Source organism: Artibeus jamaicensis, unplaced genomic scaffold, assembly GCF_021234435.1.
Source record: "Artibeus jamaicensis isolate MK-2021 breed Jamaican fruit bat unplaced genomic scaffold, CSHL_Jam_final contig_252, whole genome shotgun sequence".
NCBI classification, from domain to species: domain Eukaryota; kingdom Metazoa; phylum Chordata; class Mammalia; order Chiroptera; family Phyllostomidae; genus Artibeus; species Artibeus jamaicensis.
In genome coordinates this window covers 1340244-1350717 of record NW_026521538.1, presented here as the reverse complement: position 1 = coordinate 1350717, position 10474 = coordinate 1340244, and the positions used below count along the sequence as shown (strand labels likewise).

Genomic DNA, 10474 nt, shown 5'->3' with positions numbered 1-10474 from the left:
ATCTGAGTAGGTGAATCAGTATTCAGGTTCTTTAAGATGAAAAAACTCTGGAAACTGGAGAAAAGGTCACCAGTTTCCCCCACCAATTAAATCCCTGCTGCTTTTTGCACCCAGAAGTTGTGAGAACTTATCTTCTTGGCACTGGTACCCTGGACTCGTGGGGCTGGTGTGGTGCTGGGACTCCTTGCTCCAAGACATCCCTCCCGAATTTTTATCACCTACGTGTGGGTCTAGGACCAGCCCGTTCTACGGACCAGCAACTGTGTCCCTCCTACAAGTCTGGGTGGATGTGGTTTCTTCCTTTCTTTTTTTTTTTCTTTTTACCTTGTTTGAAACTAGGCCATATGCTACAGAGCTGTGAGGCCAGCTTCAGTGTTACTTTCCCTCCATTTACGACCACCAACACCAGTGTTCAGATCTGATGGGAAAGGGAACTGGAGGGTGGTTTCTTTAATTCCATAGTTGTCAGACTTCCATTCAACTCAATTTCTGATGGTTCTGAGTGGTGGTTGTTCCATATTTTAGTTGTAATTTTCATGTGGCTCTGTGAAGAGGTGAACCATGTCTGACTACACTACCATCTTGACCAGAAGTTTCATGATATAGATTTTCCATTGGTTCTTTCTTCTAGTTTACAGTGTTCAGCCAAAATTGTGAGTATTGTCTTTAACCATATTAAGCACATTAACCATGTTAAGCATATTTAAATATATTAATAATATTCGTGAATAAATGAATCTGATGATTTTGTTATCTAGATTCCCTGTGGGTCTGTTCCTATGTCTGTGTCTTCTTTTAGCTTTTATTCATGTTGTCTTGTCAGCTCAGATTTTTTTTTTTAACGGGACACCAGATCTTGTACCCAAAATAATATAGAAATCTTTTGAGGCTTAGGATAATGTTATCTGCCTCCAGAGAGGCACAGCTAGGGGTACCACCAGTCCAGAATTGCCTTAATTCAATATCAGTGACTGAGATGATTCCAAACTGGGCTTTGCCCTTTCAAGGGCTGTCTCCTATTTCTGATTCCTCTTTTCTCGTAGGTAACATTTTGGATCCTAACCCCACCCCCCAAAATGGGGAAGTAGTTATTGGGATACTCCAACCTGTTATATGCCATTAATGTCAATTTTGATCCTCTGAGCTCCAAAGACTGTTGAGAAGCACAGTTCCATTTCTCAGCATATTAAGACCTCTCTCTCTTTAAAAAAAAAAGATTTTATATTTATTTTTAGAGATAAAAAACGGGATGGAGAGAAGAGAGAAAAATCAATGTGCAAGAGGTACATCAATTGGTTGCCTCTCACATGCCCCCAACTGGGGATCTGGCCCATAACTGAGGCATGTGCCTTGACCTGTAATTGAACCAATGACCTTTTGGTTCACAGGCTGATGCTTAATCCACTGAGCCACATCAGTCAGGGTGAAGATTGTTCTTAATTGACAATTTCTCCCAGGGAAAAAGTGAAAAGTGGCCCATACTCTGGGCTTTCTTCTCTGAATTTCCATTTTCTCTTAGATCTTGGTCTTATAAGTCTTTGTTTCCTTTCTGGTCTCTTATTACTTTTAATGTTTTACCCAATTATTTTTGGTTATTCTTAGTGGTTGTGTAGTTCATACTACCTAGTCCTCTAAACTTACCTTTATCAATAGTCCCAGTTCACTGAAAGTGAGAAGTCTATGGCCATACCACCCTACACATACCCAATCTCATCTGATCTCCAAACCTAAGCAGGGTCAGGTGTGGTTAGTACTTGGATGGGAGAATGTGCCATAGAAGCCACTCACTTACATCATATATCATTGCTAAGGTGTTATTTAAAATCTTTAACACTGGTTTGGCAGATGTACCAATTGGTGAGAATAGATGCTGCTGTAGTGCTGGAATTGAGAGCTGGCAGCCCCCTGCTCTGCCAGGCATTACTCTTTTAGGTGGGGCATCATAGAGAAATTCAGGTGTCCTGAGGAAGGGGTGATGAAGGCCCTTGGAAGGATTGGGCAGTGATTATTGACCAGTAGTAAGTAAAGATGTTTTCATGTCAATGCAGCACATGCCATCTTAGTTCCCCAAGAATGAAAAGCCAGAGGCAAGGACATGTGTGTAGGTGGCTTATGTGGAAGGTAATCCAAGACAGCAAGAGGGAAGAACGAGGGGGGCTGGCCAGGGAAGGAAGGAGAACCAAGCCAGTCACATCGGTCACTGTTGTGAGCAAAGGGGCTTCAATGCCAACAGGAACTTCTGAGGAGCTATACAGAATATGCCTCAAACTGGCCACCCAAGGGATGAAAGGAAGAGGTGTTTCTAAGTCTTCAACCATCAATGCCCATCTAGTGTTGGCAGAGGGTTGTAATACCCTTGCACCTCTGGGTTGCCTGTAAGCAAGTGCCGAGTGTCATCCACATCAGAGAAGGGTTCAAGTGTAAGTCATGGGCACAGGAGGCAGGTGAAGCCTGTGTGGAATTGTGTTCCTAAGTAATGGCCAAGATCAAAGTTATGACCAAGGGGATGTGAGGCCATGCACACTGATGTGAAGCCCAATACTTAGGCATTTCTGAAAAACTTTGTATTCTGCAAAATCAAGCAGTACAAATTATAGGACTTATGGGGAAAATAAGATTAGAGGCAGATCATTGCAAATCTATGCAAATCTATAAGTGGAATGCTAATAAAAATAGTAGTTTGCACATAAGGAAGTAACTTGGACTGCCCCGACACGCATCTCAGTGCGGCTAGAGCCTGTCACAATGGCTAGTTAAAATCTACCATATGACAGAGATGACAGAATGAGAAAATGCTAGCATTGCTTTAATTAGAACTGGCCTGGTGGGTGTTAAACCAGTGCAGATGGCAGTAGGCTCTGAGTGCTGTTTCAGGTGGGTCCAGGAGGCAGGACATCCTGGCCCGAAGCTGGAGAAAGGCCTCGGTGTGAGTACTCATTGTCAGGCAGTCAGTGTAGCAGTTGAGCTGAGGGCTTCTTGCTCTCCTGATGGTGATTACAATATTCTTCCTGCAGTGAGCTGATTCTTTTGCAGAAGTGCACATTCTAGCAGAAGAAATGTGTTTCAGTGACTCGCTGCGTGGCCCTGTAGTGCATATTGGCCCATTTTGCTGTGCCTGTGGGTTTCCGCTTGTTCCATGTTGATGCTGCACTTCCTCGTTTTGACCCTCAGACTCTGAACTGTTGTCTATTTAGGTTTGCAAATGCATTACCCTCACCTGCCATTTTGATTCCTGTTTGTCGGGAGGTGTTAATTTGGACGAACTAGTTATTAACTTACCTCTCTGGCTTAATGTATAAGCCCTTCTTCTGCTGTGAGAATGCTCCCCATCCCCTTCATGACCACCCCCATGAGAATCCCTAATGAAGGTGGCCTGGTGCTTGGACTCCATCTCCCTCTCTTACTTCATACTCACCCATTATACACTCATCAAAATCAGTTATGTATGAATTATTCAGATTTACAGCAAAATTACTAATGAAAATAATAGTCATTTTTCACAGCTGTGGTGAAACAATCATTTTTCTAATTATTGAAGGAATAAAAGAATGATAATAAAAATAAAAAACCACCTTTATCAATTGCTGTGCACCAGGTGAACTTTGTGCATTATCTCATTTAAGCCTCATAATACTCTGTGACCTCAGTAACCTTGCCAGTGCTATCAGGCCCTTACAGGTGGGAAAAAGGCCTGGGGGGTGGTGGGCTATGTAATCTGCTCAGCCACCAGGATGGCAGAGCAGGAATGGGAACGGTGGAATTTGAATTTATACACTTGTAACTATCTCCTACTAACTTCTAACATAAATCAATAAATAATAAGGGAAAAGATGAACTTCTAGGACATAATGAAAATAAAGAATACCTACACACAAAATTTATACAGAAGGAAAGAAAAGACTGGAGGAAGTAGTAACAGCAGATATGATAGACAATTGACATCTGCCCTCTATGAAGCATGTGAAGAAGAATATCAGAAGTCAATTACAAATAGACAAAGACAATATACAGAAGAGAAAATACAAATTTTATTTTAGTTTTTAAAAAATATTTTAATTTATTTATTTTTAGAGAGAGGGGAAGGGAAGGAAAAAGAGAGAGAAGCATCAATGTGTGGCTGCGTCTTATGGGCCCCCCACTGGGGACCTAGCCCACAACCCATGCATGTGCTCTGACTGGGCATTGAACCTGTGACCCTTTGGTTTGCAGACCAGCACTCAATCCACTGAGCCACAGCAGCCAGGGCAGAAAATACAAATTTTAAATGTGACAAACTTTTCAACCATACTTATAATCAAGGCCTGGACAATGGAAATAATAACAAAGCACAATTTAAACCTATAAATTTGGAACACTTTTTAAAAAATACAAAATCCAACACAAGTGACACTCTGCAGAAATATTTGTTGCTGGTGGCATTGTAAACTGGTAGCACTGTATTGCATAAAATTTAACAATATGCATATATCTAGGGTAATATAAATATATCCTACTGTTTTCCCATTCTGCATATTCCCAGGACTTTACTTTCAGAAAATAATTTGATAAAAAGAGAGCTTAACTTGTTTAAAAATATTTTAGAACATATTTATAACAAAAAGGTGGAAATGTCTTTTGTGTGAGTGTTTCTGTCCACATCCCAAACTCACCAGGGCAAGAGAGAAAGGCTGGGCTGGTCAATGCTGCACAAACTGCAGCCTGGAAGGAGCCTGGGGACAGACCCACAGTGCTGCATCTGGTGTAGATGGAGATGGCTCAACAGACTGGGTCATTTCGTTTGTGCCTCAAAGTCCACTTCTGACCCGAGGAGGGAAGGAACCTGAGTTCATGCAATGGGGTGGAACTCTGTGACCTGATCTTGTTCTTGGATCTGGTCTCTGAGGTGCTAGATTTCTAGACAGTGCATTTCAATAATTCTCCAAGTTTCTTCTTGCTCATTTAGTCTCATGGTGGAAGCGATGCTGGGAGTGTCCTCACTGGGCATCACACTCCTTGAGGACTTCCCCTTCATTTCTCAGTCATCCTCAGGGGCTCCCACCATCCTGGGCAATGCTGGTGTCCACGAGGGTACAGGGCTTACCCCGGGAATGTCTTAGATGCTCAACACTAGAGAAATGATCATCAATGATGTCATTGCTATGTGATGGAATTATACAGGATTTAAAGACAAGACTTGTGATTAAAAAAATCCACTTATCAATATCAAATGAAAAAGTAGAACAGAAATTTATATGTTTGTACATTTTTCTGTTTTAAAAAAGATTTTATTTATTTATTTTTAGAGAGAGAGGAAGGGAAGGAGAAAGAGAGGGAGAGAAATACCAATGGGTGGTTTCCTCTCATGTGCCCCGTACTGGGAACCTGGCCTGCAATCCAGGCATGTGCCCTTGGATGGGAATTGAACTGGTGACCTTTTGGTTTGCAGGCTGATGCTCAGTCCACTGAGCCACAGCAGCAAGGGCTATATGTTTGTACATTTGATGAAATAACATCAAATGAAAATAGAGCACAAATTTGAATGTATATAAATTGTGATTGCAAGCCTGTGAGAACTATGCATGTAGAGCAGGGAGAAAAAATTGTTGTTTAACAAGCTTGAGGCAGAAATCCTCAGAGAATCAGCCACCTTTGCTTTGCCAAACACTTTATAGACCCTCATGGTTGTAGCAGCTTAGAGCTTAGGGCTGGACTTGGTTAGAGTGACACAAGTTTTTAATAAACAAACACAAATTTTTAATTTCCTGGAGCAAGAAAAGGGGCAGGCATGGGAGGAGCTGGTAGAGGAGAAAAGTGGTATCAGAGGAAGAAAGGTTGGCAAGAGGATGGGGTGCTGGAGACTTCAGGAGAAGAAATGACCTGTGAGAATGTTCTAATAACAACCATGAGGCAGAAGTGCAAAAGGAAGCTAAGAAAAGGGGGGAAAAAAAAGCAAAACCAAACTAACAAACAAAAAAGACAAAATGTGTCTCTAGAAAGCTGGTGAATTTGGGATAATCAGGAGGCTAACTTTGTTGTTTTTTTTTTTAACTTTTTTAAATTGATTATGCCATTACATTTGCTCTATTCCCCCCTCCACTCCCCTCCACCCTGCATACCCCTCCCCCACCATTTCCCCCTTTAGTTCATGAACACGTGTCTCAAATTCTTTAGATTCTGTATTTCCCCTACTATTCTTACCCTCCCCCTATCTATTTTCTATCTACTGTCTATGCTACTTATTTTCTGTACCTTCTCCCCCCTTCCCCTCCTCCCACTCCCCTGTTGCTAACCCTCCATGAGATCTTCATTTCTATGGTTCTGCTCCTGATCTAGCTGTCCTCTTAGTTTGCTTTTGTTTTAGGTGTGGTTCTTAATAACTGTGAGTTTGCTGTTCTTTCACTGTTCATCTTTTTTATCTTCTTTTTCTTAGGTAAGTCCCTTTAACATTTCATATAATAAGGGCTTGGTGCTGATGAACTCCTTGAATTTGGTCTTATCTGAGAAGCACTTTATCTGTCCTTCCATTCTAAATGAAAGTTTTGCTGGGTAGAGCAATCTTGGTTGTAGATCTTTGGTTTTCATGACTTGGAATACCTCTTTCTAGCCCCTTCTTGCCTGTAAGGTCTCTTTTGAGAAATCAGCTGACAGTCTGATGGGAACTCCTTTGTAGGTGACTGTCCCCTTAGCTCTTGCTGCTTCTAGGATTCTCTCCTCATTTTCATTTTGGCTAATGTAATGATGATGTGCCTTGGTGTGTTCCTTCTTGGGTCCAACTTCTTTGGGACTCTCTGAGCTTCCTGGATTTCTTGGAAGTCTATTTCCTTTGCCATCTTGGGGAAATTCTCCTTTATTATTTGTTCAAATAAGTTTCCCACTGGTGGCTGTGCCTTTCCCCCTTCTGGTACCCCTATAATTCGGATGTTGGAATGTTTAAAGATGTCCTGGAGGTTCCTAAGCTTCTCCTCATTTTTCTGAATTCTTATTTCTTCATTCCTTTCTGTTTGATCATTTTTTTCTTCCTTCTGGTCCACTCCCTTGATTTGAGTCCCAATTTTCTTTCCATTACTATTGGCATCCTTTGTATCACCATTTATTTCAATTAGTTTAGCTTCCATATGTTTCTCTAATTTGTGACTAAAATCAACCAGTTCTGTAAGGATCCTGATAACCAGTGTTTTGAACTGTGCATCTGAAAGACTGGCTATTTCTTCATCACTTAGGTCTATCGGTTCTGGGGCTCTGAGTTGTCCTAGAGCCATTTTTGGTCTATTCGTGCTGTTAAGTGAGCGGAGCGAAGCCTTAGTTGTTTACCAGGACGGGGAGACCCAGGTCGCTGGTTTGTGACGCTGTGTGTGTGGGCGTGGTCAGAGAGGGAGCAATGGCGGTCGCCTTGGGCTTGTTTATCCGATCGGAATTGTGCGAGCCTGCTGCTCCGTGCCGGCTTCCCTTCTCACTGGTTTCTCCGCACGTAAACGTGCGCGACCGACCCACCGCGCCTCTTCCCTGTACGCTCCGGCAGCCAGCTCGCTCATGATCAACGCCCTCGGTTGCCTGCGTGCACCGCGCACCGCCCCGGGAATTTTTTCTTGCTAACCTGCTCCGCTGCTCGTACCGGTCCAGCTGAGTATCTAGTTGTCCTTTGGACTCCGTATTGTCGATTTTCCGTGTGGCTTGGTTGTGACTACTGTTAAAAATAGTTGTTCTTAGATTTGGTTGTGCACAGAGGCGAGGTGTTTCCTCCACCTACGTCTCCATCTTGGCGGAAGTCCAGGAGGCTAACTTTGGACTATACCAATAAAGGTGGAAGATAAGATAAATAACTAAAAATTGCTACCACATTAGACTAGGAGAATATAACTGAAAGCTTTACAATTTAACTTGTATTTATTTATTCATTTTTTCCTGGGACAATACCATATTCTTTTGATGAGAACAATGTTACAGAAATTCTTAGCATCTTGTATGTTTTGTCTCTACTCAGATTTTTTTTCATGAATTTCTTAGCCAGTCTATCTTTTACTTCTCAGACTCTGATTCTTCCTTACAGATTTTAAATGCTTTTATTTCATATTACCCAGCCCACCATCCTCTCAAGAAAGTAAAGGGGTGGTACAGCAAACTCAGAAGTAAATCTAAGTATATACAAGTATTCCGAGCTTATATGACAACGTTATTTTATTTCAGTGGAGAAAGCATGATTTACATGGCTAGCATAATTGGCTCTTTATGTGGAAGGAAAAAAAGCAAGACTGCTGTATGCTCTATACAAAAATAAACTAAAAAGGGATCAGAAGATACACAAGTTAAAAAAATAAAGAAAACTTCTGAAGATAGTATAGGAAACCATTTATCAAACTTTGGAGGTAAAGGTGGATATTGTCTTAAGCAAAGTAGAATCTAAAACCATGAACATGAAAAAATAGACTTTAGATGAGAGTCAATAGACAGTGAGAAACTGAGGAAATCGTTTGCATACATCTTAGAGACAAAGGATTAATATCCCCAGTGTTTGACAAGTTCTTGGCAATTGATCCACACACCCAATGGAATGGGTAAGGGATACTGAGCTGGCTTTCCTGTTTGTTTCCCAGGTCTATTCTCGGCCCTCTGCCTGCATCTGTGCCTTGGGTAGCTGGCCTGTGGTTTGCATCACGTAGAATTCTTGCTAATGGGCTTGCCCATTGGGTTTGACAAATAAGAAGAACCAGCAGGAGATTGGAAGACTGAAGGAGAAAAAGGGTGGGATGTTTCCATCTCAACAGCTCCCACAGGACAGCTTTTCCTCCATGGTTTAGTACTCACTGGGTACTAGCTCCCTATCTTGTTCCTTCATCCCTGGGAAGCAGAAACAGCTTCCTGCTGTTTGGTCTTTAACTGCCTCACCAGCTTCTCATCTTTTATTTATTCCCTTAATCCTGCCCCAGCTCTGGAAGTAGTGCCTTTATTACAATCCCTTCATTTGACCCATCTAGGATAAATTCTGTTTCCTGCCGATTCTCCAATAGGTACAGATAACCACCTCTGGATACACAGGAGAGGAAATACAAAGCATCAATAAAGGTAACAATACCATCATCCTCACTAGTATCCAGAGAAATTCAAATATAAGTAATATGAGGTAGAAATTCTCACCCATTCATATGGTCAAAAAATAAGAACATTAATGATAAGATACGTAAATGGGGCCTCTAATTCATTGCTGGCGAATTTAGAACATTATTTTAGCCTTTTAGAAAAGTAATTTGGCAATATAGATAAAAAATTAAAGCCCTGGCTGGTGTGGCTTAGTGGTTTGAGTGCTGGCCTACAGACAAAAAGGTTGCAGGTTCGATTCCCAGTCAAGGCACATGCCTGGTTTGCAGGCCAGGTCCCCAGTTGTGAGCATGACAGAGGCAACCAATTGCTGTTTCTCTCACACATCATGTTCCTCTCCCTCCTTTCCTCTCTAAAAATAAATAAATAAAATCTTTTTTAAAAATTAAAATGCACATGTTATTTGACTCATTTTGGGCAATTCACCTTATAAAAAACAAAAGCTCTAGGAAGCAAGATTCTATGAGCAAGCATTTTACTGGAGAAACTTTGAGTATAGAAAGACAGACTTAGACCGAATATCCACCAATATGGGAATGGTTGAATACATTATAACTATACAATGAAATAGTGGGCAGCTATTAAACCATGTTGGCTCTATACTTAATGACTTGGAAGGACATTATGAAATAAGCAAATTACCAAGCATTGTGTATAGTTGGGGTGGTGGAGATTGCTAAATGTTCCCTACTTTTCCTTTATTTCCCCCCCAAGAAACTCTAGTGTTTAACCAGCCGTGTAACTGGCTAGCTAAAGACTCTATTTCCAGGCCTATTTTGCAGTTCATTGTGTGCATGGTTCTACATTATGGCCAAGGGGGAAATGCTTAGAAGTGATTTGTGCATCTTTGAGATTCTGTTCTTAAGGAAAAGGAAGGCCCTCCATGCCCCCTCCCTTCCCCCTCCTGTTGACTGGAGTGTAGACACGGTGTGATCCACTGTGGAAGATGTGGCTGAGGCAACCCCAAGGGTGGTGGGGCTGCAAGGTGGCCTCAGAGAACAGAAGCACCTCGCCAGTTTGGGACCACCTGCCTCAGGACTGCTATGCAAGAGAGAAGTAAACTTCCCACTTGTTTTAGCCTATTACAGGAGTAAAATGTGAATCCCAACTCAGAACAATTCAATTTTTGTAAAAGAAATAGTAAAACCATTGCATGTTTGTGTATGTGGAGCTTGTGGAGCTTAGAGAAAGAAAAGGAAAGATAAAGACCGATCTCGATCTTGGCTACCCAGTAGGTGGGTTGGAATGGAGTTGGGACTAAAGAACTCTGTCTTCATTGGTGGATGTAATATCCTTTTTTTTTTTTTTTTTAAGAGAGAGAGAGCGGGCGGGGGGGGGGGAAGGAAGAGGGAGATAGACAGAACCTAAAATCAGGAACCCGGACACAGCTGGGCTCAGCAGT

At 41.8% G+C, this 10474-nt stretch overlaps 1 non-coding gene across 1 annotated transcript; it reads right to left on the bottom strand.

Annotated features, from left to right (window-relative positions):
- Window positions 1–323: 323 nt before the first annotated feature.
- LOC119044563 (small nucleolar RNA SNORA61) lies at window positions 324–443 on the bottom strand. The gene has a single exon (XR_005081639.2). It is a non-coding gene; the product is annotated as a small nucleolar RNA SNORA61 (small nucleolar RNA).
- Window positions 444–10474: the final 10031 nt, after the last annotated feature.